Consider the following 27756-nt stretch of genomic DNA (forward strand, 5'->3'; position numbering starts at 1 on the left):
GTAAAGCGCCGCGGTGTTCGAAATGCAGGCGTTACGGCCACGCCGACAGCGACTGCGTCAGCACATACGCAGAGGCAACCGGGCTGGCAATGGGAGTTGACACGACGGAGCACATTATGGACGTCGTCGAGACAGAAGAGGCGGCAAAAGGAACCGACGTGACAACGAAACCGGCGGTGACGACGGAGTCTTCTGGGCACCCGAGCGGCGACGGAAACATGGCCAGCGGCGGTGGGAAGGAACCGGGGACGGTAATCCCTGCTGGGACAAATGAAGGGTCGTCCAGCGACGGGACCAGTCATCCAGCTAAAAATGTTGACCAGCCACCGACCAGCGAGGAACAGATGGACCAGAGCAGCGCCCGTGTGACGACCGTCGCCCCCCCCCCCCCCCCCCCCAGCCAAGCGACCTCACTACCTGACCGACAACGAAGGGGACAAGCCCGCAGGTGGCGGCTTTGAGGAGCCGCCAGCAAAAAGAGCCCAGTCCAGGCGATCAACACTCAGGCCAACGCCCAACCTTGCGGCAGGCAAGCGCGTCGCCGAGAAGGCGCCTCCACTGCCTCCGCAGCAAAACCAGGCATCCGCTCCTGACGGCTCCGGGGGTGGCAACGGCGTCTAGCTTCATGCTAGACGTGGAAGGTGAGCACAGTGCTCTCGGCGTCTTCACACGTTTTAAATATGGCTTCTGCAACCTCCTTGACTTTTGCAACGCTCAATGTCAGATTTTGCCGCTAAGAGGAAGAAGAGCCAAGTGCACCGCATTTTAACAGAAAATAATATCGATCTGCTTGCTATTCAGGAAACGAAAGTGGAAGGGGAACAAGACACCGAGCGCATCGTGCAACGTTTTACGTCAAGATTCTATGCGGTCGTGAGCCATGCCGTCGGCACATCTGCCGGATGCATTGTGTTTGTAAAAAAAGCTGCCTAGCCTCGAGGTGCAGGCGTACACATCCTGCCCTTCCGTTCGTTGTGTAGTAGTGGATTTTGCTTTCGCCTGCTCTGAATGGCGACTAATTTGCGTTTACGCACCTAACGTGGGCGAGGATAGGGCAGCTTTTATTGAGAGCATTCGGCGTTTTTTAAAAACACAAAAACAGCTGATATTGTTGGGAGATTTTAATTGTGTCTAGAGCGCGGCTGACAAACCCAGCACGCGGTCCCACCGCGATGAAAGCACCGAACTTCTCCGTCGCTTGATCGATAAGTTTGCATTGGAGGACGTGACTGAATGTGTGGTATACAAGCGCGGCATGATGTTCACGCACTTCCAACGAAGTAGCCACGCCCGCCTTGATAGAATATATGTATCGGTCGACCTGTCGCCAAAGTGTCAAAGCTACGATGTTGTTCCTGCAACTTTCTCGGACCACTGCTTGGTGAAATGTAGTATAGGCGCGGTAAAACGTAAAAACTCTTTCCAGTGGGACCTCTGGAAATTTTACAATAAGCTTCTAAAATACGAAATTTTCACGGGGTTTGCAGCACAGGAAATTAATAAAGTAACCGTTAATGGCAATCGGGCAGCTGGAGAAGAATGGTAAAGTTGCAAACAGCAGATAAAAGTGTATGCAATAGAAAGGACCAGCTGCATACGTTTTCAAGAAAGGTTAAGCGAGGCACATTTGAAGTCCCTACTGGACAAGTTATTAGCTCAGGAATGCAAGACACTGGGTGTTTTCAGTGAAGACGTCAGAAAAACCGAACAAAAGCTAGAAACGATAGAGGAAGAGCGATATCGCGGTGCACTTGTGCGCGCGAGAGCTGAGCAATTCGCCGCGAGCGAAACACCCACAAAACGGGAGTTAGGAATGGAAAGGGCGCACGCTCGGCGAAACCATGTCGCGGAAATTCAATGGGGCGATGCCACTGCATCTGACGCTGACAGCATAGCAAAGGCTTTTTTTATTTTTTTATTACTCTCAAGCACTTTTCGCTTCGAGGCATGTTGACATGGGAAGATTTAAGGAGATATCTTAGGAGCCATGCCACGTATTGAAGACGCAGACAGAAAAAGATTAGAGCTGCCAATTAGCGAACAAGAAATGGAACAGGCTATTGAAAAATTAAACTCAGGAAAGTCGCCGGGACCCGACGGCCTGAGCGCGGCTTTTTATAAAGCTTTCAAGAAGGAACTAGCACCGCTCCTCTCAGTGGTATTTAATGAAGCGTATGAGTTGCATGCTCTGCCTACATCATATGCATCCTCGCATACTGTGCTCATACCAAAAACTGAACAAACAGAAAAACTCAGACAGGTAACGTCGTAAAGGCCCTTAGCTTTCACAAATGTAGACTACAAAATTTATAGGAAGGTTCTTGCAGGCAAGCTACATACCGTAATGCATAAAATAGTCGGATCTCACCAAACGTGTGGGATCAAGGGGCGTTGCATTGTTGAGAATATTCACAAGGCTAGGTGCGTGCTTGAGTGTTGTGACGCAATATATGCTCGGGTCGCAGTTCTTCAGATTGACCTTGAGAAGGCGTTTGACTGTGTGGCGCACGAATTGCTGCTTTGCATTCTACATTACATTAACGTTGGTTCTTTTATCAGTGAGGGTGTGGCCATGGCTTACCGTAACTGCACTATGAGGTTAATAGTAAACAAGACCTTGGGGGCCCCCATTAGTGTGCAGAGATCGGTACGCCAGGGCTGTCCCCTCAGCCCCCTGCTGTTTTGTATTTATATAGAAACCCTCTGCCTAAACATTATAGGAAATGAGGCTATTCATGGTTTTCGTGTACAGGCATCAGAAGTGAAGCTCTTAGCATACGCAGATGACGTTGCTGTTTTGTGCGTTAACCAAGATAGCATAAGCAGGACAATCGAAGCAGTAAAGGGTTTCAGTGAGGTCACCGGAAGTTTGGTGAATTGGGGCAAGTGCCTGGGATTCTGGCACGGAGAATGGCCGTCAACTCCAGCTGTTTTCGCCACCGTTTCTTGGCTGACAACACCCGTGAAATACCTAGGTGTTCCCCTCGAATTTTACAGGGACAGTGAGCCTTTTTGGAAAACACAGGTTGAAGAAACGCGCGAGAAAGCCGAAAAATTGAAAAGTGCTCATTTCTCTGTATTTGCAAGAGCAACTGTGTGCAATTTGTTTTTGATAAGCAAGCTCTAGTACGTGATGCAAGTACTCCACTGCTCACGGTTAAATGTGCAAAAGCTGCACCGTGTTTTCGCTGTCTTTATATGCGACTCAAAATGGGAGAGATGCAGCCGGAAAAATTTGTTCAGGAGCGTCAAGGTAGGGGGACTTGGTCTGAGGCACTTGTTCATACGGCAGATAGTAAACAGATTTTTGTTTCTCCGAGACGTTAAAGATCCTTTTCTACGTACCGTATGCCAAGTCAGGCTCGGGCGTGCAGTGCCAGATTTCATTGTTGGAACGGAGGCTATGACTGGAGGTATTTTTGGTTTTCTTGAAGAGGTTGTGTTTAGCGTCAGGTTTTTGACGGAGATTTTCAAAAAATTATTTAAGTGGTGTTCAGCGGAAAACATTGTAAGTACAAGGATATATGTGACGTTTTATTGCCGGAACCAATGTACAGGGCAATATCCTCCAGAGGCCCAGGAAGAGATGTCCTGAAAAGGGTGAAAAAATGCAGGTACCACCGGGAACAAAAACTTTCTTCTTCAAGCTTCACACCGGGACTCTGTCTAAAATCTTTCCAAGAAAAAAAAGGGGTTTTACCTACCTTGGGGATCCCACTGCCTTATATGTAAACAACCAGAAACAATCGACCACGTTTTCTTGCACTGTTGGGAAGGGGTATATTTTTGGGACGTCCTTCAAAGGACCATCAAAAAAGAATCACCATTGGATTTGTATGGTATCTAACTCCTGCCTACAGCAAAAGAAGATGGCATGCCGTTTGATTTAGTAATGCTCGCGGGCCTCCATAGCGTATGGCGCTCCCGAATGGCAGGCTTCCATTGTGACCCGGATGCGCGGCCTGCGCGATTGTATTTTCGTGAGACAATGCACAAGTTCATCGAGGTGCTGAAAACACAAGCATCTCCCCCTGAGTGGCTTTCAAAGCTCAAACCTTTGACGGAACTCAGGGAATTTTAAACTGGCAAGGCCTGCCCCTCTGAAGGCTGTAGGCTACCTTTTTGTAGTTTGGGTGTCTACCCGTGTATGTTTGTATTCTGTCGAAGCCCGGCAATAAAAAAAAAGTCAGGATGGCCGAGTGGTCTAAGGCGCTGCTTCAGGTCGCAGTCCGGTCTACCGGGCGTGGGTTCGAATCGCACTTCTGACAGAGGTTGCTTGCCTTTTTTTATCAAGGCACGAAACGAAGGTTTGGCGCTGCTTTCGCTTCGCTGCCGCACCGTTCCGTCAGGATGGCCGAGCGGTAGGATTCCACTTCCGGCCACCGAGCGTGACGGACGTGAAATGATGAGCTCCGTTGGAGCGGCTTCAGCTGCCGTGCCCGGCCGCGGAAACAGGTCTTTTGCTTCAGCTTTGTCGTCAGGATCTGAGTACCAGGCTGTATTGCCGAGTCTGCCTACCGGGCTTTTTGTTGTGAACACCGTATTTTTGCACGCTGATGTCAGGGCCCGCCCGTACCGGGTGGAAGATTTTCGTGATGCGCTCGCTCAGCTATCACTCTTGCCGGAAGTGGTCGCCCTTGGCGCCTATCGGATGAATCATGTCTGGGCAGTCACTTTCAAAGACGACGAAACGCTGAGGAAGATTGTCAGTGCCGGCGAGCTGAAAGGGAAAAGTGCCCGTTGTCTTGTTATCGACCCCGCTAACCAGGACGTACGAATGAAGCTGCACTGGCTGCTTCACAGTGTTCCGGACGAAGATGTGCGGCTTTCCTTCGCACCATTTGGAAAGGTGACGGACGAGTCCAGGGAGCGGTGGCGCGTACACGGGGTGTCTGACAAGGTGAACGCCGGCGTGAATCTGGACGACCTGCCCCATCAAGTGAGCGTCGCTGGCGAGCGCTCGTGGTCGTCCCGGGCAGGGCTCCGCTCTGCCTCCGATGCCGGGGCACAGGACATATCCGTTGTGAGCGCCGGATCCCACGGTGCGGTTCCTGCCGTCGGTTCGGGCATGAGGAAGAGCAGTGCGCTGGTACTTACGCCAACGTCACCGGGCGGGTGAGCAGCGAGGACAGCTCGGAGCTGTTCATGGACGAAGCTGACGCGGAGGAAGCATCGAAAGCGGCAAGTGAGCCAGCGGCGCCAGAATCCACGTGACGCCTCCCCGGGCGGGTCAACCAGAGGCGCCACCCAATGTCGCCGCAGCGTCCGGACAGCTGGTTGTAGCTCCCGTAGATCTTACACCGGTCTCTGGCACGCCGAGGGGTGCGACAGAGACACCTGTGGGCTCTTCGGAGAGCGTCACCCAACCTTCGGTAGAACCAATGGACGTACTGTCAGCCGCAACCAACAGCGCGGCCGGAAAACGTACGCACGCTGAAGACGGCTGCAGTGCGCCTCAACTGGACGCCAGCGGTAGTGACGAGCCTCCGACAAAAGCGCCAGGTATGAGGCGTTCGACCTTAAAGCCGCGGCCAAACGTGCCGGTTGACTCATGGCAGGCGGGTAAACCGCCTCCATAGACGTTTTTTTTTTCTGTCGCTGAGCTTGCTTTGGGGTGTGGGGGATAGATATGTATAATACGAAGTTGGATGCTATAAAGTAAGGCACCCTTTGTTTTCGAAATGGCAGCTAACCTACGCGAAGTGCTACGTGTAGCCACCTTAAACGTTAGAGACCTCGGAGCGAGAAGGCGACAGTGCCAGCTCAGTCGGCTTGTTGTTGAGAACGACCTTCACGTAACTGCAATCCAGGAAACAAAAATTGAAAGCCAAGAAGCGACTGACCGATTGGTGTCTACCTTTCGTGCGCACTTTGATGTGTGCGTGTGTCATTCTGGTGCCTCAGGTGGTTGCATTGTTTTTATTAGAAACGACAAAGGCATAACTATGCAGGCGCTCTTTTCTTGTGAAAGCGGTCGTGTCCTGGTCGCCGATTTCTTGTACTGTGACCTGCTTTTTCGAGAGATTTGTGTGTATGCACCAAATGTAAAAATGGAACGCAAATTCTTTTTTGAGCGAATTGAGTTGTTTTTAAAATGCGACAAGATTGTTATGTTCTTAGGAGATATGAACTGTGTTTGTCAGGCAGTCGACCGGGCCAAGCATTCGGCCGTACGTGATAAGAGTGCAGAATACTTGAATGCTCTGGCCAGTGACTATTGTTTATAGGATGTAGGAAGTGTTTGTATGACTGGCACGCGTCCGCAGTACACGCACTTTCAGGGAGATAGCCATGCTCGACTGGACCGGATATATGTGCCGACAGACTATGTTCCTTTGTGCACCTCGTACGAAGTCAAACCGGTGTCATTTAGCGACCATTGCCTAGTGGTTGAAAACTTTGGCAATAATCGCTTTAAAAAGCGCTTTAATTGGGCTTTATGGAAACTCAATATAAGTTATTGGAGCAAGAACGCTTTGTCAATGGAGTAAGAAAAGAGCTAGAAAAGCTGCTCATGGAGCAACCGGCAAGTTACGCTGTTCAGTGGGAAGAATTTAAGCAGTTTGTCAAAATGAGGGCAATTGAAACAAGTAGCGTTATAAGCTTTGAAGAAAAACAGAAGGAAACCCAGCTCCGTGAGCAGATTGCGCTGCTCATTTGTGTAGAAAGCACTCAGCCAGGAATCTTTTTCAAAGAAATAAATACAAAAGCTCAGTTGGAAAAAATAGATACAGATAAGTACAGCGCAGCGGTGGTGCGCGCACGCGCCCGCCGTGAAACTGTGGGCAGGTGAATTGCTAGAAAAGCGCCGTTGGAAAAAATAAATACAGATAAGTACAGCGCAGCGGTGGTGCGCACACGCGCCGTGAAACTGTGGGCAGGTGAATTGCCAACAAAGCGCGCATTAGGCGATGAAAAAGATACGCCTGTCAAAAAGAAATACGTCAGATACAAAACGGCGACAAGGTGTCGGCCGATAACGATATTATCAAGCGCGTAATCAGATCATTTCAACGACTTGCTGGGCCACACGCGAAGGGCGGAGGCAGGTTTGCAAAAAGATTTTTTATCGCTTATGCCAAGGCTCGACGATGAAGTCAGAATTCGTCTTGAACAGCCAATATCCGTTAAAGAGTTAGAGGAAGCAATAGATCAACTGCCAATGGGTAAAGCACCCGACGCTGATGGTTCAGGAGCCGCCTTTTACAAACATTTCAAGACAGACTGCCCAGATTTTGATGAAAGTTCTTGTCGAAGCATATGAGAAAAAACTTACGCCATTGTCTTTCACAACATCGCACATTGTACTCATACCGAAGTTCTCTGAGCCAGAAAAACGTCTGTTGGTGGGGTCTTATCGCCCGATAAGCCTCACCAACGTTGAGTAAGATATTCATGAAGGTTCTGGCAAAGAGAATTCAGGGTGTCATAACAATGTTAGTGGGGAACCATCAAACTTGCGGTATCAAGGGTCGGAGCATCGCCACTAATATGCACACAGCGCGAAGTGTTCTTGAATGTTGCGACGCACTTGGCGACAGGGTGGCAATGATGCAGCTAGATCTCGCAAAGGCTTTTGACCGTGTGTCACATGATTTTCTGTTTAGCGTGCTAGATCATGCTAATGTGGGCTGTGTAATATCGGAGGGCGTACGAAAACTGCACAACGCGCGTCATTGTTAATGGGGAGCTCAATGAAAGCATGCACGTACGCTCTTCAGTGAGGCAGGGATGTTCATTGTCACCCCTCTTGTTCGCAGTCTATCTCGAGCCCCTCTGTCTGGCTATACAAAAATCTGACCGTATAAATGGCTTCAGGTTACTGTCAGCGCACGTGAAAATCTTGGCTTACGCTCACAACATCGCTGTGTTCTGCTCAAGTAGACAGAGTACCTGTGAAGCCACGGCGGTCGTTGAGGAGTTTTGCAAATGCACCGGGGCGCAAGTAAATTGGGAGAAGAGTTATGGATTCTGGCATGGTGACTGGGAGGAAATGCCAGACTGCTACTCTCGACTTCGATGGGCCACTACTCCGACGACGTATCTTGGCGTGCCGCTGGATTGCTATAGCAGACCCGAACCATACTGGAGTGAACAGGCGGCAATGGCACAGGAAAAGGCCAGTGCGTGGCAGTGGCGACAACTATCAATGTTCTCGCGCGCCACCGTGTGTAACCTGTTTCTCATCTTGAAGATATGGTATGCCTTGAATGTATTGGGCGCCACGCGGATCAGTATTCAAAAGATTCACAGGGTTTTTACCGTTTTTATTTGGGCGTCGACTTGGGAAAGAACCAGTCGAACAAACTTATTCATGCCCGTGAAGAGAGGAGGTCTCGGTCTGGCTCATTTATTTGTACGACAAATCGTGTCTCGCTTTGTTTCTTCGCGACCAGAACGACACTTTTCTTCGCACTTTTATGCAAGTTCGTTTATGTCGATTGCTACCAGGATTTGTAGTATGCTCGGTTCAAGAAATGCGTGGTACCGTGAGAGGTTACCTGCGCGAAGTTGTGCTTGCGTACAGGATGTTACGGGTGCGATTTTCAATGCAGTACCTCTCCAGCGTCTCTAGAAAAAATCTGTACAAAGATCTAATATAAACAATGCTCCCTGTACCCATTTACCGTTTGTCATATTGTGGAGGCCCAGGAGAAGATGTGCTCAAAAGGGTTAAAAGAATGCCAGTGTACCCATCTTTAAAAACTTTCTTCTTTAAACTTCACACAGGCACACTGTCGGTAAAAACATGGATGCATGATACAGGTCTCACTGTCCCTTGGTTTACAGACTGTTTTTTGTGTAAAAACTCGAAACAATTGATCACGTGTTTTTAGATTGTTGGCATGGTATTTTTTTCTGGGATGTGTTTCAAAGAACTTTAAAGAAAGACTTACCATTACATCCGCATAGCATCAGGTTTTTACCGGTATGAAAACAGGACATCCCTTATGACACTATTATGCTCCTTGGCCTCCATAGTTTATGGAAAACAAAGACACAATTCAACAATGTGGATGTAGTTGTGAGATCTCCACGCGAGCATTTCATTGAAGGTGTCAGAAGTCTGAGGGAAGTGTATCGGGCACTGCCTGATCAGCCAACATGGATAAATATGCTTGATGACTTGGTTGAACCGAAAAATTTTAACTCACCGTGTCAGTACAAATGTTGCTGACATGTTTTATTTGTATGTACCCTTTGTCAAAATGCAATAAAGAAAAAAAGCAAGGATGGCCGAGCGGTCTAAGGCGCTGCGTTCAGGTCGCAGTCCGGTCTACAGGGCGTGGGTTCGAATCCCACTTCTGAGAGAGGTTGCTTACCTTTTTTTTATCAAGGCACGAAACGAAGGTTTGGCGCTACTTTCGCTTCGCTGCCGCACCGTTCCGTCAGGATGGCCAAGAGACACTGCACTTCCGGTCACCGAGCGTGGAGGACGTGTAATGACTGGCCCCGTCGGAGCGGCTACAGCGGCCGTGTCTGGCCGCGGAAACATGGATTTCGCGTCGAACAACGATTACCAATTCGTGCTTACTAGTCTGCCAACAGGGCGTTTTGTTCTGAATACTGTTTCTGCACGGGGACATCAGTGTGCGCCCTTAGAGTGGAATATTTTCGAGATGGGCTCGCTCCGCTGTCGCTCCTGCCGGTAGTTACCGCCCTAGGTGCTTATCGCATGAGCCATACGTGGGCGGTAACCTTTAAGGACGCTGAGGCCATGAAGAAGATTGTAAACGTCGGCGAGCTCAAAGTGAAGGGTGCCCGACGTCTGGTGATCGAACCCGCCAACCGTGATGCCCGAATGAAGCTGCACTGGCTGCTTCACAGCGTACCGGACGAAGAAGTGCGGCTTGCCTTCGCGCCGTTTGGGAAAGTGACCGACGTCTCTAGAGAACGATGGCGCGCACAAGGCGTGTCTGACAGGGGTTAAACTACGAAGCTGGTGACCCTTAAGTTAAACGCCGGCGTGAAGCTGGACGACCTGCCCCACCAGGTGAGCTTAGCCGGAGAGCTGGCGCTTGTGGTCGTGTCAGACAGGCCTCCCTTTTACCTGCGCTGCCGCGGCACTGGGCCTATTCAGCGAGATTGTCGGATACCACGGTGCGGTGCTTGCCGTCGCTTCGGGCACGAGGAGGGCCAGTGTTCTCGGACGTACGGCAGCGTCGCAGAGCCCGTGAACAGTGAGGACCCGTCTTCACTTCTCATGGATGAGGCAGATGCAGAGGATGCATCGAAAGAAGCGAGTGTTCCAGCAGCGCAGGCGACTACGCCTACTATTCCTCAAGCCGAACAGTTTTAGGCACCTCCCAGTTATGGAACAACGCCTGGACAGCCGATGGGACCTACAGCTCAAGCTGACGTTGTGCCAAAAGATGTGGCGGCAGCGCCAGAGAAATCAACAGTGAGTGTCACCCATTCTGGTGCTGAGCCCATTGATGTTCCACCGACAGCAACCAGTCTTGTGGCCGGAAAGCATGCGCATGATGACGGCGCAAGCATTGAGGCGCAGCAAGACCTCAGAGATGGTGACGAGCCTCCTCCTAAAACGCCAGGTATTAGGCGAGCGACATTTAAACCGCGGCCGAACATTCCGGTCGACTCACGGCAGGCGGGGAAACCGCCTCCGTAGTTTTGTGCTTTTGAGCCCGCTTTAGGGTGTGGGGGCCGCAGTGCTTAGTGTGAGAGTAGACAATATAGGGCATTGTCCCTTTTCTTTCCGAGTAGCGATTCATCTTCCAGAAGCACTTCGTGTAGTGACTTTAAACGTACGAGCCCTCGGAGCAAGAAGGCGACAGTGTCAGCTTAGTCGCCTCTTAGAAAATGAACTATACTTAATAGCTATTCAAGAAACCAAAATTGAGAGCCAAGGAGCGACAGATCGTATAATTTCCGGTTTCCGTCTACATTTTGATGTCTGCGTGTGCCACTCTGCAGGCGGCTGTGCCCTTTTCATGCGCAATAATGTCGGAATAACGGTGCAGTCAAGTTATTCTTGTCAAAGTGGCCGCCTCCTTGTTGTTGACTTTCTGCATCTTGGTCTAAACTTCCGAGTTATTTGTGCGTACGCTCCGAATGTAGAGTCAGAGAGGAAACAATTGTTTGAAAGTTTCCTGATTTACTTAGATTGTGAAAAAGTGATAGTGTTAGGTGATTTCAACTGTTTGTCATGAGGTAGATCGTGTAAAATGTTTTCCAGTGCGCGACAAAAGTGCGGAAATCTTGAACGCAGTAGTTCACGATTACAACATAGAAGATATTGGCAGTCTTTTCATAAGTGGGGCTCATCCTCAATACACCCATTTCCAACGCAGTAGCCATGCACGATTGGATAGGTTGTATGTGTCACTTGAACTTGTGCCACTATGTACAACGTACGAGGTTAAGCCAGTGTCTTTCAGTGACCACTGCCTTGTGATTGCAACCTTTGGTGAAAAAAAAACAAAGCATTGCAATTGGGACCTTTGGAAATTTAATGCGAAATTGTTGAAGGACGAGGGTTTTGCTAAATATGTAGAAAAGCAGCTAAAGATGGTACTCGTGACGCAGCCGGTAAACGTTGGTGTTGAATGGGAGGAATTTAAATAGGTAGTTAAAATGAAAGCCATCGAAAGAAGCAGTGCACTGCGGCATGAATAGAAATGAAGCGAAACGCAGCTTCGTTATCAACTTCAATTCCTTACAGGTATAGAATGCGTCCAACCTGGTACATGCCGTGAAAAATTAAGGGACATCAACATTCGCCTAGAAAGACTGGATGCGGACAGGTACAGTGCCGCAGTTATTCGTTCTCGTTCCGAGAAGCTGTGGGCCCAATAAACGCCAACAAATCCTGCGTTGTCGGACGAGAAACGGTACTCGCGTCACAAGAAGAAACGTGAACGACATTTCGGCTGACAGCACAGTTATCAACTCGGTGGAGGCAACACCCCACTTTGGCCCCAGCTTCCTGTAGACGGCACCTCCGGCCTGACCCGACCGGGGGGAATCGGCAGCCTCATTTTCCTATCCTCCTCTCCGTCTTTCACTTTCCTATCTCCTACTCACCTCTTGGTTTTTCCTTTTTTCCTGGAGGCGAGGGTTAACCTTGTGTGACCAACTACCCTGATTTGCGTCATATTTGGTTATAGCTGAGGTGTACAGCTGGCTTGGGCAGCACTTCCTATCAAGTTCCTGTCCCGTCCCCTTGTTGGACTCTGTGGTGGGTGGAAAAACAATTTTTTATGGCTCCCCTACTTTCAAAACAAGATCGCTCTCTCAAAAGAGGGCGGAACGAGGTAGACGATTCTTTCAAGAAAGAAAAGTAACTTTCCCCAAATATCACGTGATCCACAGTGAACAAAAAGATCAAAAGGCAAGGATATCCCCCTTCCTTGTGTCAAAGTGCTTAACTGAAACCTTAGGCATTGGATGTAAGCTCTCAAAAATGGCCAGCGGCGACTTATTGCTCGAACTATGTGACAATGTCCAACCCTCTAAGCTCTCCAACCTAACGTCCATAGGGGAAATTTCTGCCTCCGTGACTTCTCATCGCTCTCTTAACACTGTCTGAGGCGTAATATTCGAAAATGATTTTGTTCACATCACTGAAAAAGAAATGCTCGAAGGGTTCACGGACCAAGACGTCATAGATGTCCACCTAATCAAAATCCGGCAGGGCAATAAGGAAATCGACACAAAACACTTGATCCTCACGTTCAACACCAGCACACTGCCCGACACAATCGACGTGGAATATTTGAAAGCCAATGTAAGACCATACATACCCAACCCTCGCAAATGTTTCAATTGTCAAAGGTTCGGCCATGGCTCACACAGCTGCCGCGGTAGCAAAATTTGCGCAAAATGTGCTTCGAATGATCACCATTCTGATGGATGTGACGCAGCCCCGTGCTGTGCAAACTGTGACGGAGACCATGCTGCATACTCCAGGGCGTGTCCATCCTGGAAGAAAGAAAAAGAGATAATCGCCATAAATACAAAGAAAAACATTTCATTTAAAGAAGCGAGGAGGTGTTTTGCGCTTACAAACACATACTCCTACGTTATTTCATCAATTTCTGTAATCATTCGCCTTAATGACGTTTAGTCTGATTATACACTCTTCATTTCAATCGCCACACGCCGCGATGGCTCAGTTGTTTGGGCGCTCGGCTACTGATCCGGAGTTCCCGGGTTCGAACCCGACCGCGGCGGCTGCGTTTTCATGGAGGCTTAACGCTAAGGCGCCCGTGTGCTGTGCGATGTGAGTGCACGTTAAAGATCCCCAGGTGGTCGAAATTATGCCGGAGCCCTCCACTACGGTATCCCTTTCTCCCTCTCTTCTTTCACTTCCTCCTTTATCCCTTCCCTTACAGCGCAGTTCAGGTGTCCAACGATATATGAGACAGATACTGCGCCATTTCCTTTCCTCAAAAACCAACCAACCTTCACAGCATAACAACACTTCGCTGATGTGGTGCGCAGGGGCGTAGCACGACAAAGCACTCCGGCACCTGCCAAGGCCGCTTTCACAGAGCCTATGGCAGGGTCATCCACGCCTTAGGCAGGGTCAGCGAAAGCTGCCCTCTCATTGCCAAAGCATGGAGCGCCGGTCCATGGGTCGGCATCCACAGGACCTCCCCCCGTCGGGAGAGGCCTGAAACTAACACAACCACGGCTGCGCGGTCCTCCAGTACCTCTGGCGAGGTGATGGATTTAACCCCCAGTCCGCCCGCTTTACAGCGGCGGAAAAGCTCTCTTGAGCGAAAAAAAAGACAGGCCCCTCATAACGGGCCCACCACATAAGTAAATCACCTTTCATTTCCTCTCAAAAGCATCAACATGGCTTTTTTAATCCAGTGGAATTGTGGAGGAGTTATGCGGACTTAGTGACACAACACATACCTTAGGGTCAATGTTGCCCATAGTTTTATGTCTTCAGGAGACCAATCTATGTCTACAACATGTGCATAACCTAAAACATTATAAAACTTTTAGACGCGATCGAGAGCAGGCTAATTGACTCCCTGAAGGCGTCGCGATTGTCGTTCAAAGTGGCGTCCCTGCTCAAGAAATCAAGCTCAAAACCAAACTTGTGGCGGTAGCAGTCAGCATCGTCAGCTACAAAACACTAACAATCTGTTCCGTATACATTCCACCACACTTTACTTTAACTATCTGTGACTTACAAGAACTGAGAGATGAACTTCCAGAGCCATATCTCGTAGTTGGGGATTTTAACGCTCACTACCCTTTTTGGGGAAGCGAGCGCTGCGACTCTAGGGGGCCAACAATCGAAGATTTTATTCTCACAAACAATATATGTCTTTTAAACACGGAATAGGCCACACATTGCTCTCCAACCTCATTCAATATGAGCTCTTTAGATTTGTCTTTTAGTTCACCATCTGCTTTTAACGATTTTAAATGTGATGTTATCGACAACCTATATGGCAGTGATCACCTTCCTCCGTTAATAAGTTTGACATCCGTACCAGAAATCATTCCAAAGCTGCATTTAGCAGACTGGGAAATTTTTAGAGCACAAACCAATTTAGAAGATATAGCTTTAGAATGCCTCAGTATCGATGAGACAAATGAAATGTTCACGAATTCTACAATTACTGCCGCATTCTTTGCTATTCCTCAGTCTTCAGGAGTGGTGCAGCAAAAACAGTGGTGGGCAAAGGAATGCAAGGAAGCAAAAAAGCAACAAAATAAAGCTTGGGGAAAATTTCGCAGGTACCCCACACATGATAACCTCATACGTTTTGAAAAGGCAAGAGCAAAAGCTCGGTACGTCCGTCGCAGTGCCGAGAAAGCCTCATGGCAGAGTTACATTTCACCTATAAGCTGTCAAATAACATTAAAAAATGTGGCAACAGGTTCGGAAATTAAATGGCAACTTCTCACCGTTCCCGATTCCTCTTTTGACAACTCCTGGCATACAAACAAGCAAAGGGAATAGGCACACATTTTGGGGGAACACTTAGCTGCAGTCTCTATAGTTCATCTCACTATACGCTGTCATTCCTGAAATACAAAAGTATTGCCGAAAAGCAAAGACTTCCAACAAGTGGAGATGCAAACCAAAAATTTAATCAAACTCCAAGAAATCAATACTGTACTGTCTGCTGGCAAAAAAAAACTGCTCCAGGACCCAATCAGATACACTATAAAATACTTGCCCATCTTTCCCAGCCTGCCATAGAGGCACTCTTGAATTTCTTTAACAAAATATTCACAGAAGAAAAAATACCTAAGCATTGGAAGAAAGCCGTCATAGTGCCATTCCTGAAACATGGAAAACCACCGACTTCCCCAAGTAGCTATAGGCCGATAGCCCTCACAAGCTGTCTCGCGAAATCCTGTGGAAGTGTCCTTAATACAAGATTAACATTTGTCCTTGAATCCCGCGAAATTCTTGATGTCCATCAATATGGTTATAAAAAGATACTCAAAAACAGACCATTTAGTTCGTCTCGAAAACACAATAAGAGAAGCTTTTATACACAGACAGCACTGCCTTGCCGTTTTCTTCCATATGGAGAAAGCGTTTGATTCAAGCTGGAGATTTCGGATCCTCCGCGACCTGGTCGACCTAGGTATCCGCGGTAGGATGTTTAACTGCCTCAATGACTTTCTTTCCGACCGCTCATTTCAAGTACGCTTTGGATCAACCCTGTCCAAGAGCTTCGTTCAAGACAACGGGGTTCCCCAGGGGTTTATTTTAAGCACAGCACTTGTTATTGTAAAGATTAATTCCAAAAGTAAAACAATCCCAAAATCCATCCTGTATTCAGTGTATGTTGATGATTTCCAAATAGCATGCACATCCTCAAACGTAGCAACATGCGAGAGACAAATACAGTTTACAAGGAACAAATTAGTTACATGAGCAGATCAGAACGGTTTCCAGTTTTCCACACAGAAAACTGTCGCCATCTTTTTCTCGCTGAAAGGAGCCATACAAGCCAACCCAGTAGTACATCTGAACGGAACACTGATACCCGCCAAAAATGAGCACAAATTTCTAAGCATAACTTTTGATAAAAAACTTCATCTCGTGCCTCATATAAACGCAATGAAAACGAAAGCCTCCGGATCCCTAAATATACTCAAAGTACTGTCACGTAAACGCTGGGGCGCTAACAGGACATGTCTCTAAAAATTTATCGCTCCGTGGTACGCTCTACCTAAGACTACGGATGTATAGTTTATGGGTCAGCGAGACCTTCGTACCTGAAACGACTAGATCCAATACATAATTTTGGTTTGCGTCTTTCCTCTGGTGCTTACAGGACGTCGCCCATAAATAGTCTTTATGTAGAAATTAACGAACCGTCACTTACAGACAAACCATGCTCATATGCTCATACATTTGAAAAATCCGTTCACTGCCCAAACACCTATGTTACCCAATAGTCACAAAGTGCCCATCTAGAACATTGCTTACCAATAAACCGCTCGCTATCAGGCCAGTCCTCCTGCGTTTTGAAGACATGTGCCAAAACCTCGGCGTACTAGATACATTACCTGACATTGCTCGGAGACGAGAGCCACTACCTCCATGGTACAATTTTCCCGCAATCTGTGATCTCACCCTAACGCAGTTCCATAAAAAACAAACTCCGCAACAACATACAGTACTAGAATTCCTTGCACTCGAATAAAAATACAGTAGTTTTACGCAGTTTTATACAGTTGGTTCCAAAACGGACGTTTACGTAGGTAGCGCAGTGGTCCGAGGGAAGACAAAGATAGCAATATTACTTCCACAGTGCTCATCCATCTTCCCTGCAGAATGTTACGCAGTCTGTGTGGGCGTAGAAAAAATAGAAAACGAAAACCTCACCAACACTATTATTTACACAGATTCCCTCAGTATACTTACAGCTCTGCACTCTAGAAATGCAGTAATTCCGATTTTTGGTGGCATCATACACAAGATAGTAACAGCCACAGCTCGAGGACAAAACAAAATTCTGCTGGGTACCCAGTCATATCAGAATAAGAGGTGACGAGAGGGAAGATTTCTGCGCTGCTAAAGCTCGTAGCCAGGAAATAAAAAAAGGTAAATATACCTTTTAAGAATCGCATAAATTTAGTACAGCGTAAATTAAGAGAAAAATGGCAGTCGGCATAGAACAGCGAAGTAAATAATAAACTACACTTGGTAAAACCGGTTTTAGGTGAATTTAAATCATGTGTTCACCAGGAATGTTTGAAGGAAGTGATTTTATGCCGTCTCCGGATAGGCCACACGCACGTTACGCTCAACTTCCTGCTAACAAAAGAAGAAAAACCTGTTTGCGAATGCGGAGATGATCTTACAGTTAATCACAATTTATTTTCATGTGTGAAACTTGAAACACTAAGAAAGAAGTATTCTACTCAATTTTATAATGAATGCATTCCTTTTCATCCAGCACTGCTCTTAGACGATAATGCCATTGTTAACATACCTTCCGTTTTTAGCTTTTTAAAAGAAGCAGGGGTACTTGAAAAACTGTAAATTTTGAACCACTTGTTCCCTTTATTATATGATACCCCCCCCCCCCCCACCTCAGCCACTCTCTTATTCCTAAGAAAAAGGCTGAGACTTTTTATTTGATTGTTTGGGAGCCTCAGGATCCTTCCCCAGCCAAGGATAGCCGCTGAGGCTACCTGACCTTCTCTGGGGCTTTTACCATTAGCAATTTCCAGATTTCTTCTTCTGTTTTTTACTAGGCAGTTCAATATATTTAGTCGATCTACGCCGCCAACGATTTTTCATATTCACTAGGCAGTTCAATATATTTAGTCGATCTACGCCGCCAACGATTTTTCATATTCGTAATCATTCTACAGAAGACCAATTCTATTCCTTAAGCTTGGCGCATGATGGCCTCAGCTGCCTATGTGCCATAAAACCCAACACAACCAGCACAGTTTTCAAACGCGTCACTGTCGATCATTTCTAAGAACTGCTTGGCCATTCGCGCAATGTTCTAGGTGGTGATTTTCAAGCGCAATTTCTGCCGTTAATTCCAAAGCTCGATGACGAAGTTAAAACGCGCCTGGAACAACCGATTTCCGTGAAAGAAATAGAGGCCGCAATAGACGCTCTGCCAGCTGGTAAGGCACCTAGCCCTGATGGCTTGGGGACAGCTTTTTATAGAGATTGAAAAACAATGATAGCTCATGTTCAGCTCAAGGTTATCGCGGAATCTTATGAGCAAAGTCATGTACCACTCTTATTTACGACCTTCGCACATTGTTCTCATTCCCAAAACTGAGACACCGGAAAAACGCCTGCTAGTGGGGTCTTATCGCCGGATAAACCTCACTAACGTCGACTGCAAGATATTCATGAACGTTCCGGCCAATAGACTGCACAGTGTGATAACAATGCTGGTTGGAACAGATCAGAGCTGCGGTATAAAGTGTTGAAGCATCGTCACGAACATACACGTAGCGCGAAGTGTGCTTGAATGCTGTGACGCACTGGCTGAGCGAGTTGCGATAATGCAAATCGATCTCGCAAAAGTGTTTGACCGTGTTTCGCATCATGTGCGGCTCGCGATATTACACCATTCCAACATGGGAAGCGTAATAAACAGGCGGCGTCAAAATGGCGTATGCCAATTGTACAACACGGATAATTGTGAACGGAGACCTGACTGATAGCCTGCAAGTGCGCTCATCTGTGAGACAGGGATATCTGTTGTCGCCCGTGTTATTCGCACTTTTCCCTGTTATTCCTACTAAATGTGTCTTCGGCTCTGCATACCGAGTTGAAGTCTCCAAGAAAAATAACGTATCTGTCACATTTAAGATAAGGCCCTACATTTGCAAAAAACAATCTACGTTTTTCTCTGTTTGGCGCATAAACGCGGGTAATACGCCACTCAACATTTGACAAAGAAAATACACATACAATGAATCTACCGTTTTCACACATAGTTCTTCAAAAAGAACAGCCAAGGATTTGCGAACAAACAATGCGCAACCTCCCGAAGCCCAACAGCATAGCATACACATACGCCGTATCTTTCGCTAAAAGGCTCGACCATGCGGTTCGTCAGCTCTTCGCTTTCAACCTTCGTCTCCTGCACTGCAATTAATTCCAAGTTATTTTCTAAAAAACACGTCTCACTTGATACTGCTTACGCCGCGCAGACAGCCCTCGCACGTTCAAAGTGGCTACACGCAGTGCTGTGATGGAATTTGCTGCCATGTTCGCAAATAGTGAAAAGAGCCGCATGGTCTCACCTTTAGCTCATCGGCGAATAAAGACGTCCCCTGTGCTAAAACATCGCTCTGAAGGTCTAGTGGTTGGCGCCTCGGCAACTGCTTAGGTGCCTCGGCCCTGTCACCGACGCCACAGACACCTCTTAGCTCCACGCTGGTAACGCTGGTAGCTCCACCTCTGGCGTAATTCCCGCAGGTCTCCATTCCGGTGGGATGGTAGGCTTTGGCTTGAAGCTTGGGCGCCGAGTTAGGACCGTCTTTACGGGCGGTTCCTCATTCTCGGAGTTTCCTGAAGTACATGTCAAGATGCCGTCATCCTCACGAGTACGCTTCACCGCACCGCCGCTGCACACGTCCTCACTCGCGTCCATGGGGCGTGTGTCATCCCTGGCAATGGCCCCCAAACCGTCGCCTAAGGAATTCTCTCGTTCGCTCGTTTCCCGTGCAGGAGCATGTTGTACGGTGGGTGGTGCCTGAACAGTGTTCTCACGGTTTTCAGGCACCTGCTCAGAAGAATGAGACGAGCTGGCCACCGCATCCGTTTCTGTGAGACCCCGTTGGGTTCCTGACGCCTCTTCGGCATCCGCCTCATCAATTAAGTGCTCCGTGAAACCATGACCTTTTCCAGGCCCCGCCGCACTTGCGTACGTTTTCACACACTGCCCCTCGTTATGGCCGAAGCGACGGCACAAGCTACAGCGTCGCACCTTGCAATCCCATCGAATGTGTCCGGTCGACTCGTACCGCAAGCAAAGCGGCGGCCTTCCCGGCACAACAATAACTGCGAGCTCACCTGAGATCCTCAGCTGGTGTGGAATGTCGTCTGTCTTGACTCCGGCTTTCAGTTTCAAGGTGACGGTACGCGTTGTGGTTCCTTTGTCCACCACGCCTTGAGCCCTCCACCTTTCCTTCGTCACGTTCGTCACCTTTCCGTACGGGGACAGGGCCTCGTGCACATCCTCGTCAGGGACGCCGTACAGCACCCAGTGAATCTTAAGCCGAAGGTCTTCGTTGTTCGGTTCCACGAGTATACACTGGCTGTTTTTCACTTTAACATCGCTGGCAGTCAAAAGCTTTTTCGTCGCTATTCATGGTGACAGCCCACACATGGTTCATCTGGTACGCCCCGAAAGGCGGCACTTCGGGGAGCAAACCTAGACGAACCAGCGCATCCCGGAAATCTTCGACACGGTAAGGCCTGTACTTCGGATCAGCGTGCATACAGATGGTATTGAAAACAATTTTTCCTGTTAGCAGCGTTGGCAAGACGACCTGGTAATCTTTTTCCGAAGCAGCAAAAAACCTGTTTCCGCGACCGGCAACGGCCGCTGACACCGCTCCGTCGGAGCACATGATAGCACGTCCGTTCGCTTCGGCGTCCGGAAGTGGAATACACCGGGCGTGGGTTCGAATCCCACTTCTGACAGAGGTTGCTTGCCTTTTTTTATCAAGGCACGAAACAAAGGTTTGGCGCTGCTTTCGCTTCGCTGCCGCACCTTTCCGTCAGGATGACCGAGCGGTCCAAGGCGCTGCGTTCAGGTCGCAGCATTCTGTTTCCGGCAGCCCAGCTGATCGGATCGCAGTATCATGGGTTCCATCGGAGCGGCGACAGCGGCCTTCGACGGCCGCGGAAACAGGATTGATGACTGTGAAGATAAGGATAACCATATCATTTTGCCGACACTGACAACATGACGTGTTGGTTTCAACACGGTTTTTCTTCACGGAGACGTGCGAGCGAAACCGTTTCGGGTCGAGGATTTCCGTGACGCCCTGCCCGAGACCGGTACGCTCCCCCCAATGTGGGCGCGTTGGGAGCGTGCCATATCAACCATGTGTGGGCGGTCACCCTGCGGAGCACGGAGGCAGCAAAGAAGTTGCTCGCCTTCAATGAGCTGCAAGTTAAGAGACGCCGCTGCCTCATCATCGACCCGGAAGACCAGCAGGTAAAGCTGCGGCTACACTGGATGCTTCACGGTGTGGCCGGCGACGACATCCGGACGGCATTAGCGGCATTTGGCAAAGTGACCGACTTTACGCGAGAGCGGTGGCGAATCCAAGGCGTCAATGACAAGAGCTCAACGACAAGACCTGTCCTACTGAAGTTGAAGCCCGGTCTGAAAGTGGATGACCTACCACACCATGTACGCGTCGCCAGAGAGTTGGCTCTTGTCGTGGCGCCTGGACGTCCAATGCAGTGCCTGCGCTGCCACGGTACGGGCCACGTGCGGCGTGAATGCAAAGTTCCCCGCTGTACGAAATGTCGGCGGCACGGTCACGCGGATACCGACTGTTGCCGCACTTAGGCGGTGGCTACGGGCGCTGTGTCGAAAGACGACTCTGCTAAACTCCTGATGGACGCGAGCCCCGCAGGGGGGCGTCTGCAGCTTGCAGGGGCCGGTGAGTGGCGACACCGCGGGTTCCCGAGCATCCGCAGGGTTATTCCCGCAGGGAGATGATGGTGAACCGTGCATCACCACGGAGCCGAGCACCCGCGCCTCGCCGTGCGTGGCATCGCCGTGTACGGGGAAAAGGGGATCCTGGTGGTTGAGCCGATGCCGAGTGTTTGGACCTTTAAGGCCCCTCGGCGGAGGCAACACACCACTTTGGCCCCACCTTCCTGTAGACGGCACCTCCGGCCTGGCCCGACCGGGGGAAATCGGCAGTCGCCTTTTCCTGTCCTGCCCTCCATCTTTCACTTTCCTATCTCTTTCTTACAACTTTCCTGTCCCCTCCTCCTTTCTCGGTTTTTCACTTTTCATAGGCGGCGAGGGTTAGCCATGTGTGGCTGACAACCCTGTGTTATGCCGTATTAGGTTATAGTGGCGGTGTATAGCTGGTGTGGGCAGGGCTTTTTAAAGGCGCCTGTCCCATCCCCAGGATGGGCTCCGTGGTGGGCGGCTAGCACCGCTGCCGAACACCAAACTTTTTTTATGGCTCCCCCCCTTTCAAAACCTGATCGCTCTCATAAAAGAGTGAGGAAACAGAAAAAACTGCAAGAACTATGTCCCCATTCTTAGTCTCAAAAGGTCTGACTGATGCCATCGGTCCTGGCTACAAACTGTCAAACATTCCCAATGGTGACCTACTACTTGAACTAAAAGACATCGTCCAATACTCCAAACTTTCTAACCAAGTGCAAATTGGGGACAACATTGTGTTATCACTGCACACCGATCCTTGAACACCGTCCGTGGTGTGATTTCTGAAACAGATTTTATCCACCTCACTGAGGAAGAGATGCTGGAAGGCCTCAAGGACCAAAACGTCATAAACGTACACCGTATAAAGATAAGAAAAGAGGACAAAGAAATCCCAATGAAACACAGTCCTCACGTTCAACTGCAGCACACTTCCAGAATCCATAGAATCAGGCTATTTGAAAATAAATGTACGCCATTACATTCCAAATCCACGAAGGTGTTTCAAATGTCAAAGATATGGACACGGGTCACAGAGTTGTCGTGGCCACAAAACGTGCGCTAAATGTGCCTCAAAAGACCATGCTTCCGATAACTGTGAAGGAGCAGCATTTTGCTGCGCAAACTGCGGAGATGATCACCAAGCATATTCAAGGTCAAGTCAAACATGTAAAAATGAAAAAGATATCATTACAATGAAAACAAAACAAAACATCACATTCAAGGAAGCGAGACGACTCTTCCACGCGAAGAACACTTTCACCTTCTCTGCAAAAACAACCTTTGCTGATGTGGTGCGCAGGGGCTGTGCGCCACACAGCACTCCGGCATCTGCCAAGGCCACGCTCAGTGAGCCTATGGCAGAGCCACCCACGCCCCAGGCAGAGACAGCAAAAGCTGCTGTGCCATCCCCAAAACAAGGAGATCCATCCAATGGGTCGGCCTCCCGCAGGACTTCCCACAAACGGGGGAGGCCTAAAAATCAGACATCCGCGGCTTCGCGGTCCTCCAGCACCTCTCTTGAGGTGATGGATATAACTCCCAGTCCGTCTGCTTTGAAGCGGCGGAAAAGCTCTCTCGAGCGAAAAAAAGGCAGACCCCTAATTACGGGCCCAGAAAAGTAAATTCTGTCTGCTCCATTCCCACTCAACAACACAAACATGACTTTTGTGATTCAATGGAACTGTCGAGAATTACTGAGAAACTACAGTGACGTAACACATATTTTAGGGTCAATATTGCCCATTGCTTTGTGCCTTCAGGAGACCAATCTTGGTCCGCAACATGTGAATATCTTAAAACACTATAAAACTTATCGACGCGATCGCGAGCAGTCAAATAGACTATCGGGTGGTGTCGCAGTTGTCATTCAAAGCGGCGTCCCTGCTCAAGAAATTAAACTTAACACAAAACTTGAGGGAGTTGCAGTTAGCGTCGTTACCTACAAAACAATATCAGTATGTTCTGTATATCTTGCCCCGCACATCACATTAACAATCGAAGATTTAGAAGGCCTGGTTGATCAACTGCCGGATCCATATCTGGTAGTTGGCGATTTTAACCCTCACTCCCCATTTTGGGGAAGCGAACGATGTGACTCAAGGGGACAAATAATCAAAGATTTTATCCTCTCAAATAATATCTGTCTTTTAAATACCGGAAAAGCCACTTATTGTTGCCCAAGCTCGGCAAAAATGAGCTTTCTCGATTTAGCTTTCGCATCATGATCGCTTTTTAATGATTTTAAATGGGATGTTTTAAATGACCCTCTGGGAAGTGATCACCTACCTACTATCATCAGCCTCTCATCGTCTACTCCAGTCATCCCCACCAGACCACGGCGCTGGAAACTTCACCTCGCCGACTGGTCACTTTTTACAGCTAATGCCACACTAGAAAAAAGAATTTTGTGAAGACCTCACCATGGACTAAATTAACGAAAGGTTTGCTACATGCATAATATCGGCCGCTACACTAGTCATACCACAAACAACTGGACTCGTACACAAAAAGCATAAAGTATGGTGGACACAAAAATGCACATTAGCAAAAAAAAACAACAAAATAAAGCTTGTGGCTCTCTGCGTCGGTATCCAACAATGGAGAACTTGATTGCCTTTAAGAGGCCCAAGGCCAGAGCGCGATTCATTCGAAGAAATGCCGAGAAATCCTCTTGGCAGAAATATGTGTCCTCAATAAACAGCTCAATAACCTCAAAAAAGATGTGGGAAAAAGTTCGTAGATTCAGTAGTGACCATACCCCTTTCACACTTCCTCTATTGACTACACCTGGGACACAAACATCATTAGAGGAACAGGCCAACTTACTGGGTGAGATTTTGCTGAAGTTTCCAGTTCGTTCAATTACACAAACACGTTCCAGAAGCACAAAGCAATATCAGAAAAACAAAAACTTCCAATTGCAGCAGGTATGCACGAGGACTACAACCAACCCATCACACTCCAAGAATTGAATAGGGTATTTTCTTCGGGTAAAAAGACAGCACCAGGCCCAGACAATGTGCATTACACTATGCTCGCCCATCTCTCCGAGGCTGCCATGCAGGCATTGTTGAAATTCTTTAACAAAATATGGACAACTGGGTATATACCTGAGGAGTGGAAGAAAGCAATAACAGTACCTTTTCTGAAACCCGGAAAACAACCAACAAGTCCTAACAATTACAGACCGATAGCCCTCACCAGCTGCATTGCTAAATCTTTCGAAAGCATAATAAGCATTAGACTGACCTTCACACTTGAATCTCGTCGACTCTTAGATGTACATCAATGTGAATTTAAGAAAGCATGCTCGACCACTGATCACCTTGTCCGCCTAGAAAACACCATCCGAGAGGCATTCATCCACAAACAGCACTGTATCGGGGTCTTCGATTTGGAGAAGGCCTATGATATCACGTGGAAGTTCGGCATCCTCCATGACCTAGCAGAGCTAGGGATCCGCGGCAGGATGCTAAACTGCTTGAACGACTTCCTCACCAACCGCACATTCAGAGTCCGTCTAGGAGCAACTCTGTCAATGACATTCACCCAAGAGAATGGCGTACCCCAGGGATGCATTCTAAGTACGACACTCTTCATAGTAAAAATGAATTCTTTGGCCAAAGTAATACCCAAGTCCGTAATGTATTCAGTTTATGTAGATGACCTACAGATAGCATACACTTCTTCCAGCATACTGTCCTGCGAGAGACAAATACAAATCACACTAAATAAACTGGCTGCTTGGGCAGAGAAAAATGGATTCAAGTTCTCCCCTCAAAAAACAGTAGCTGTTCTGTTCTCATTGCGACGACGCCTACAGGTCGATCCCAATCTGTGCTTGAATCAAACCACACTGCCAGTCAAACAGGAACATCAATTTTTAGGCGTCACTTTTGACAAGAAACGTACATTTCTACCACACATTAACAACCTTAAAAAGAAAGCATCCCAAGCCCTCAATGTATTAAAGGTACTCTCGCGAAAACGGTGGGGGTCCGATAGAGCATGCCTATTACAAATATATCGCTCTTTAGTGCGCTACGGGTGCATAGTATATGGTTCAGCAAGAGCATCCTACTTGAAATGACTGGACCCTGTTCATAATCTTGGCGTGCGCCTATCAACTGGAGCATATAGAACATCCCCGGTAAATAGTCTTTACGTTGAAGCTAATGAGCCCACACTAGAGGATAGAAGAGTCACACTTACATGTACGTACATCCTAAAAACCCGTTCTCTTCCTAAACATCTCTGCTATCCAATTGTTACCAAGTGCCCATCTAGAAGACTATTCAGTAATAAACCACATTTTATCAGGCCCCTAATAATGCGCTTTGAAGATAAATGTGAAGAGTTAGCAGTGCTGGACACCCTACCGAATATTGCACAAAGACATGAATATCTGCCACCATGGTACAGCCTCCCTTCGGTGTGTGACTTCACCCTGACACACGTAAACAAAGAGGAAATGCCACACGAGCACATACTGCAAGAGTTCTTTGCACTAAAAGAAAAATATGACACCTACACTGAATTTTACACTGATGGCTCAAAAACAGAAAGTCATGTCCGAAGTCCAGTAATTCAAGGAAAAAATGAAAAAATGATACGATTGCCACAGTATGCATCGGTATTTACTGCGGAGTGTGATGCCATCTTTGTAGCCGTAGAACAAATAGTAAAACAAAACATAAAAATAGGATCATTTACACCGATTCACTCGGTATGCTCAAAGCGCTGCACTTCTCAAATGCTGCTGAACCCATAATAGGAAAAATCATACATAACATAGTTAATATCACAAAGCAAAAACATAAGATTATATTCTTCTGGGTCCCTAGCCATGTTGGAATTTTAGGTAATGAGAGAGCAGATGCTTGCGCAGCACAAGCTCGAATTGGTCATATAAAACAAGTTGACATACCACAGAGGAATTTTTCTAATTTATTGCACAGTAAACTTAGGAATAAGTGGCAGGTTGCATGGGAAGAACAGACAAACAATAAACTACATTCTATAAAACCCGTATTGGGAGAATGAAGATCATCTAAACACCAGGAACGTTTTACAGAAGTTATTTTGGGTCGACGACGCATTGGACACACACACCTTACACACAACTTCTTACTGACAAAAAAGACAAACCTCTCGGCGAAATGTGTGGCGATGAACTCACGGTAAACCACATTTTAATTGTATGCACAAAACTGGAACAACGGAGGAAAAAATATTTCACAACATTCTACAATGAATACATCCCACTACACCCCATGTTACTTTTGGGTGATGAAGCACTGGTTGATTTTTCGAGCATTTTTAAGTTTCTCAGAGAAGCCAATGTTTTAAACAAATTTTAGATATAAAAAGTGTAACCTTTAACAAAAGCTCTAACCGTGTGTTTGCCGCATCATAGCCTCAGTTGCTTTTGCGCCATTAAAATCAATATAACTAACTATCCTGATGGACGTAGCCGAGGCCGAGGAATCTGCAAAAGGCATAAGGGAACCCGAAAATCAAGCAGGCGCGACGGACTCTTCGGGACCCTCCAGCAGCGATGCCGGGCGGAAACCTGAAGGGGCAGAATCCTCGAGGAATGAGATGGAGGCGTCGAGTGAGGGAGTAAGTGTGACGACGCTTTAAGAAACCGAGCCAGCGCTCCAAGAAACCCAGCCAGCGACTCCGAACGAGGAGAACCATGACAAGAGCGGCGCCCGTACTGCCAGTGGTTCTGCCCCACCGAAGCGGCCACACGCCCAGACCGGAACCGATGGAGACAAGGCGGCAGCCCCCAGTGTCGAGGAGCCGCCGGCAAAAAACGACCCAAGGACGGCGGCCTTCCATCCGACCACGACCTAATGTGTCGACGGAGGGGAGAGCCCTCGACAGACCGCCCCCGCGGCCAGGCCTGGAACCAGCACCGGATGGCTCCGGTGTGAAAGACGTCGTCTAGCCACGCGCTAGACGGGACAGGTAAGCACCATGTTCCTGGCCTCTTTCTTCTGTATGAAAATGGCTCCGGCGTCCCCCATAAAATTCGGTACAGTTAACATCAGGGGACTGGCAAGCAAGAAGAAGCAGAACCAGGTATACCGCATTTTAACTGAGTATGACATTGACG

The 27756-nt window shown here is 48.1% G+C and overlaps 1 non-coding gene across 1 annotated transcript; it reads left to right on the top strand.

Annotated features, from left to right (window-relative positions):
• The first annotated feature begins 9227 nt into the window (after nt 1-9227).
• TRNAL-CAG (transfer RNA leucine (anticodon CAG)) lies at nt 9228-9320 on the top strand. The gene has a single exon. It is a non-coding gene; the product is annotated as a tRNA-Leu (tRNA).
• The last annotated feature ends 18436 nt before the right edge of the window (nt 9321-27756 follow it).

Source organism: Amblyomma americanum, chromosome 1 (assembly GCF_052857255.1).
Source record: "Amblyomma americanum isolate KBUSLIRL-KWMA chromosome 1, ASM5285725v1, whole genome shotgun sequence".
Classification (NCBI taxonomy): domain Eukaryota; kingdom Metazoa; phylum Arthropoda; class Arachnida; order Ixodida; family Ixodidae; genus Amblyomma; species Amblyomma americanum.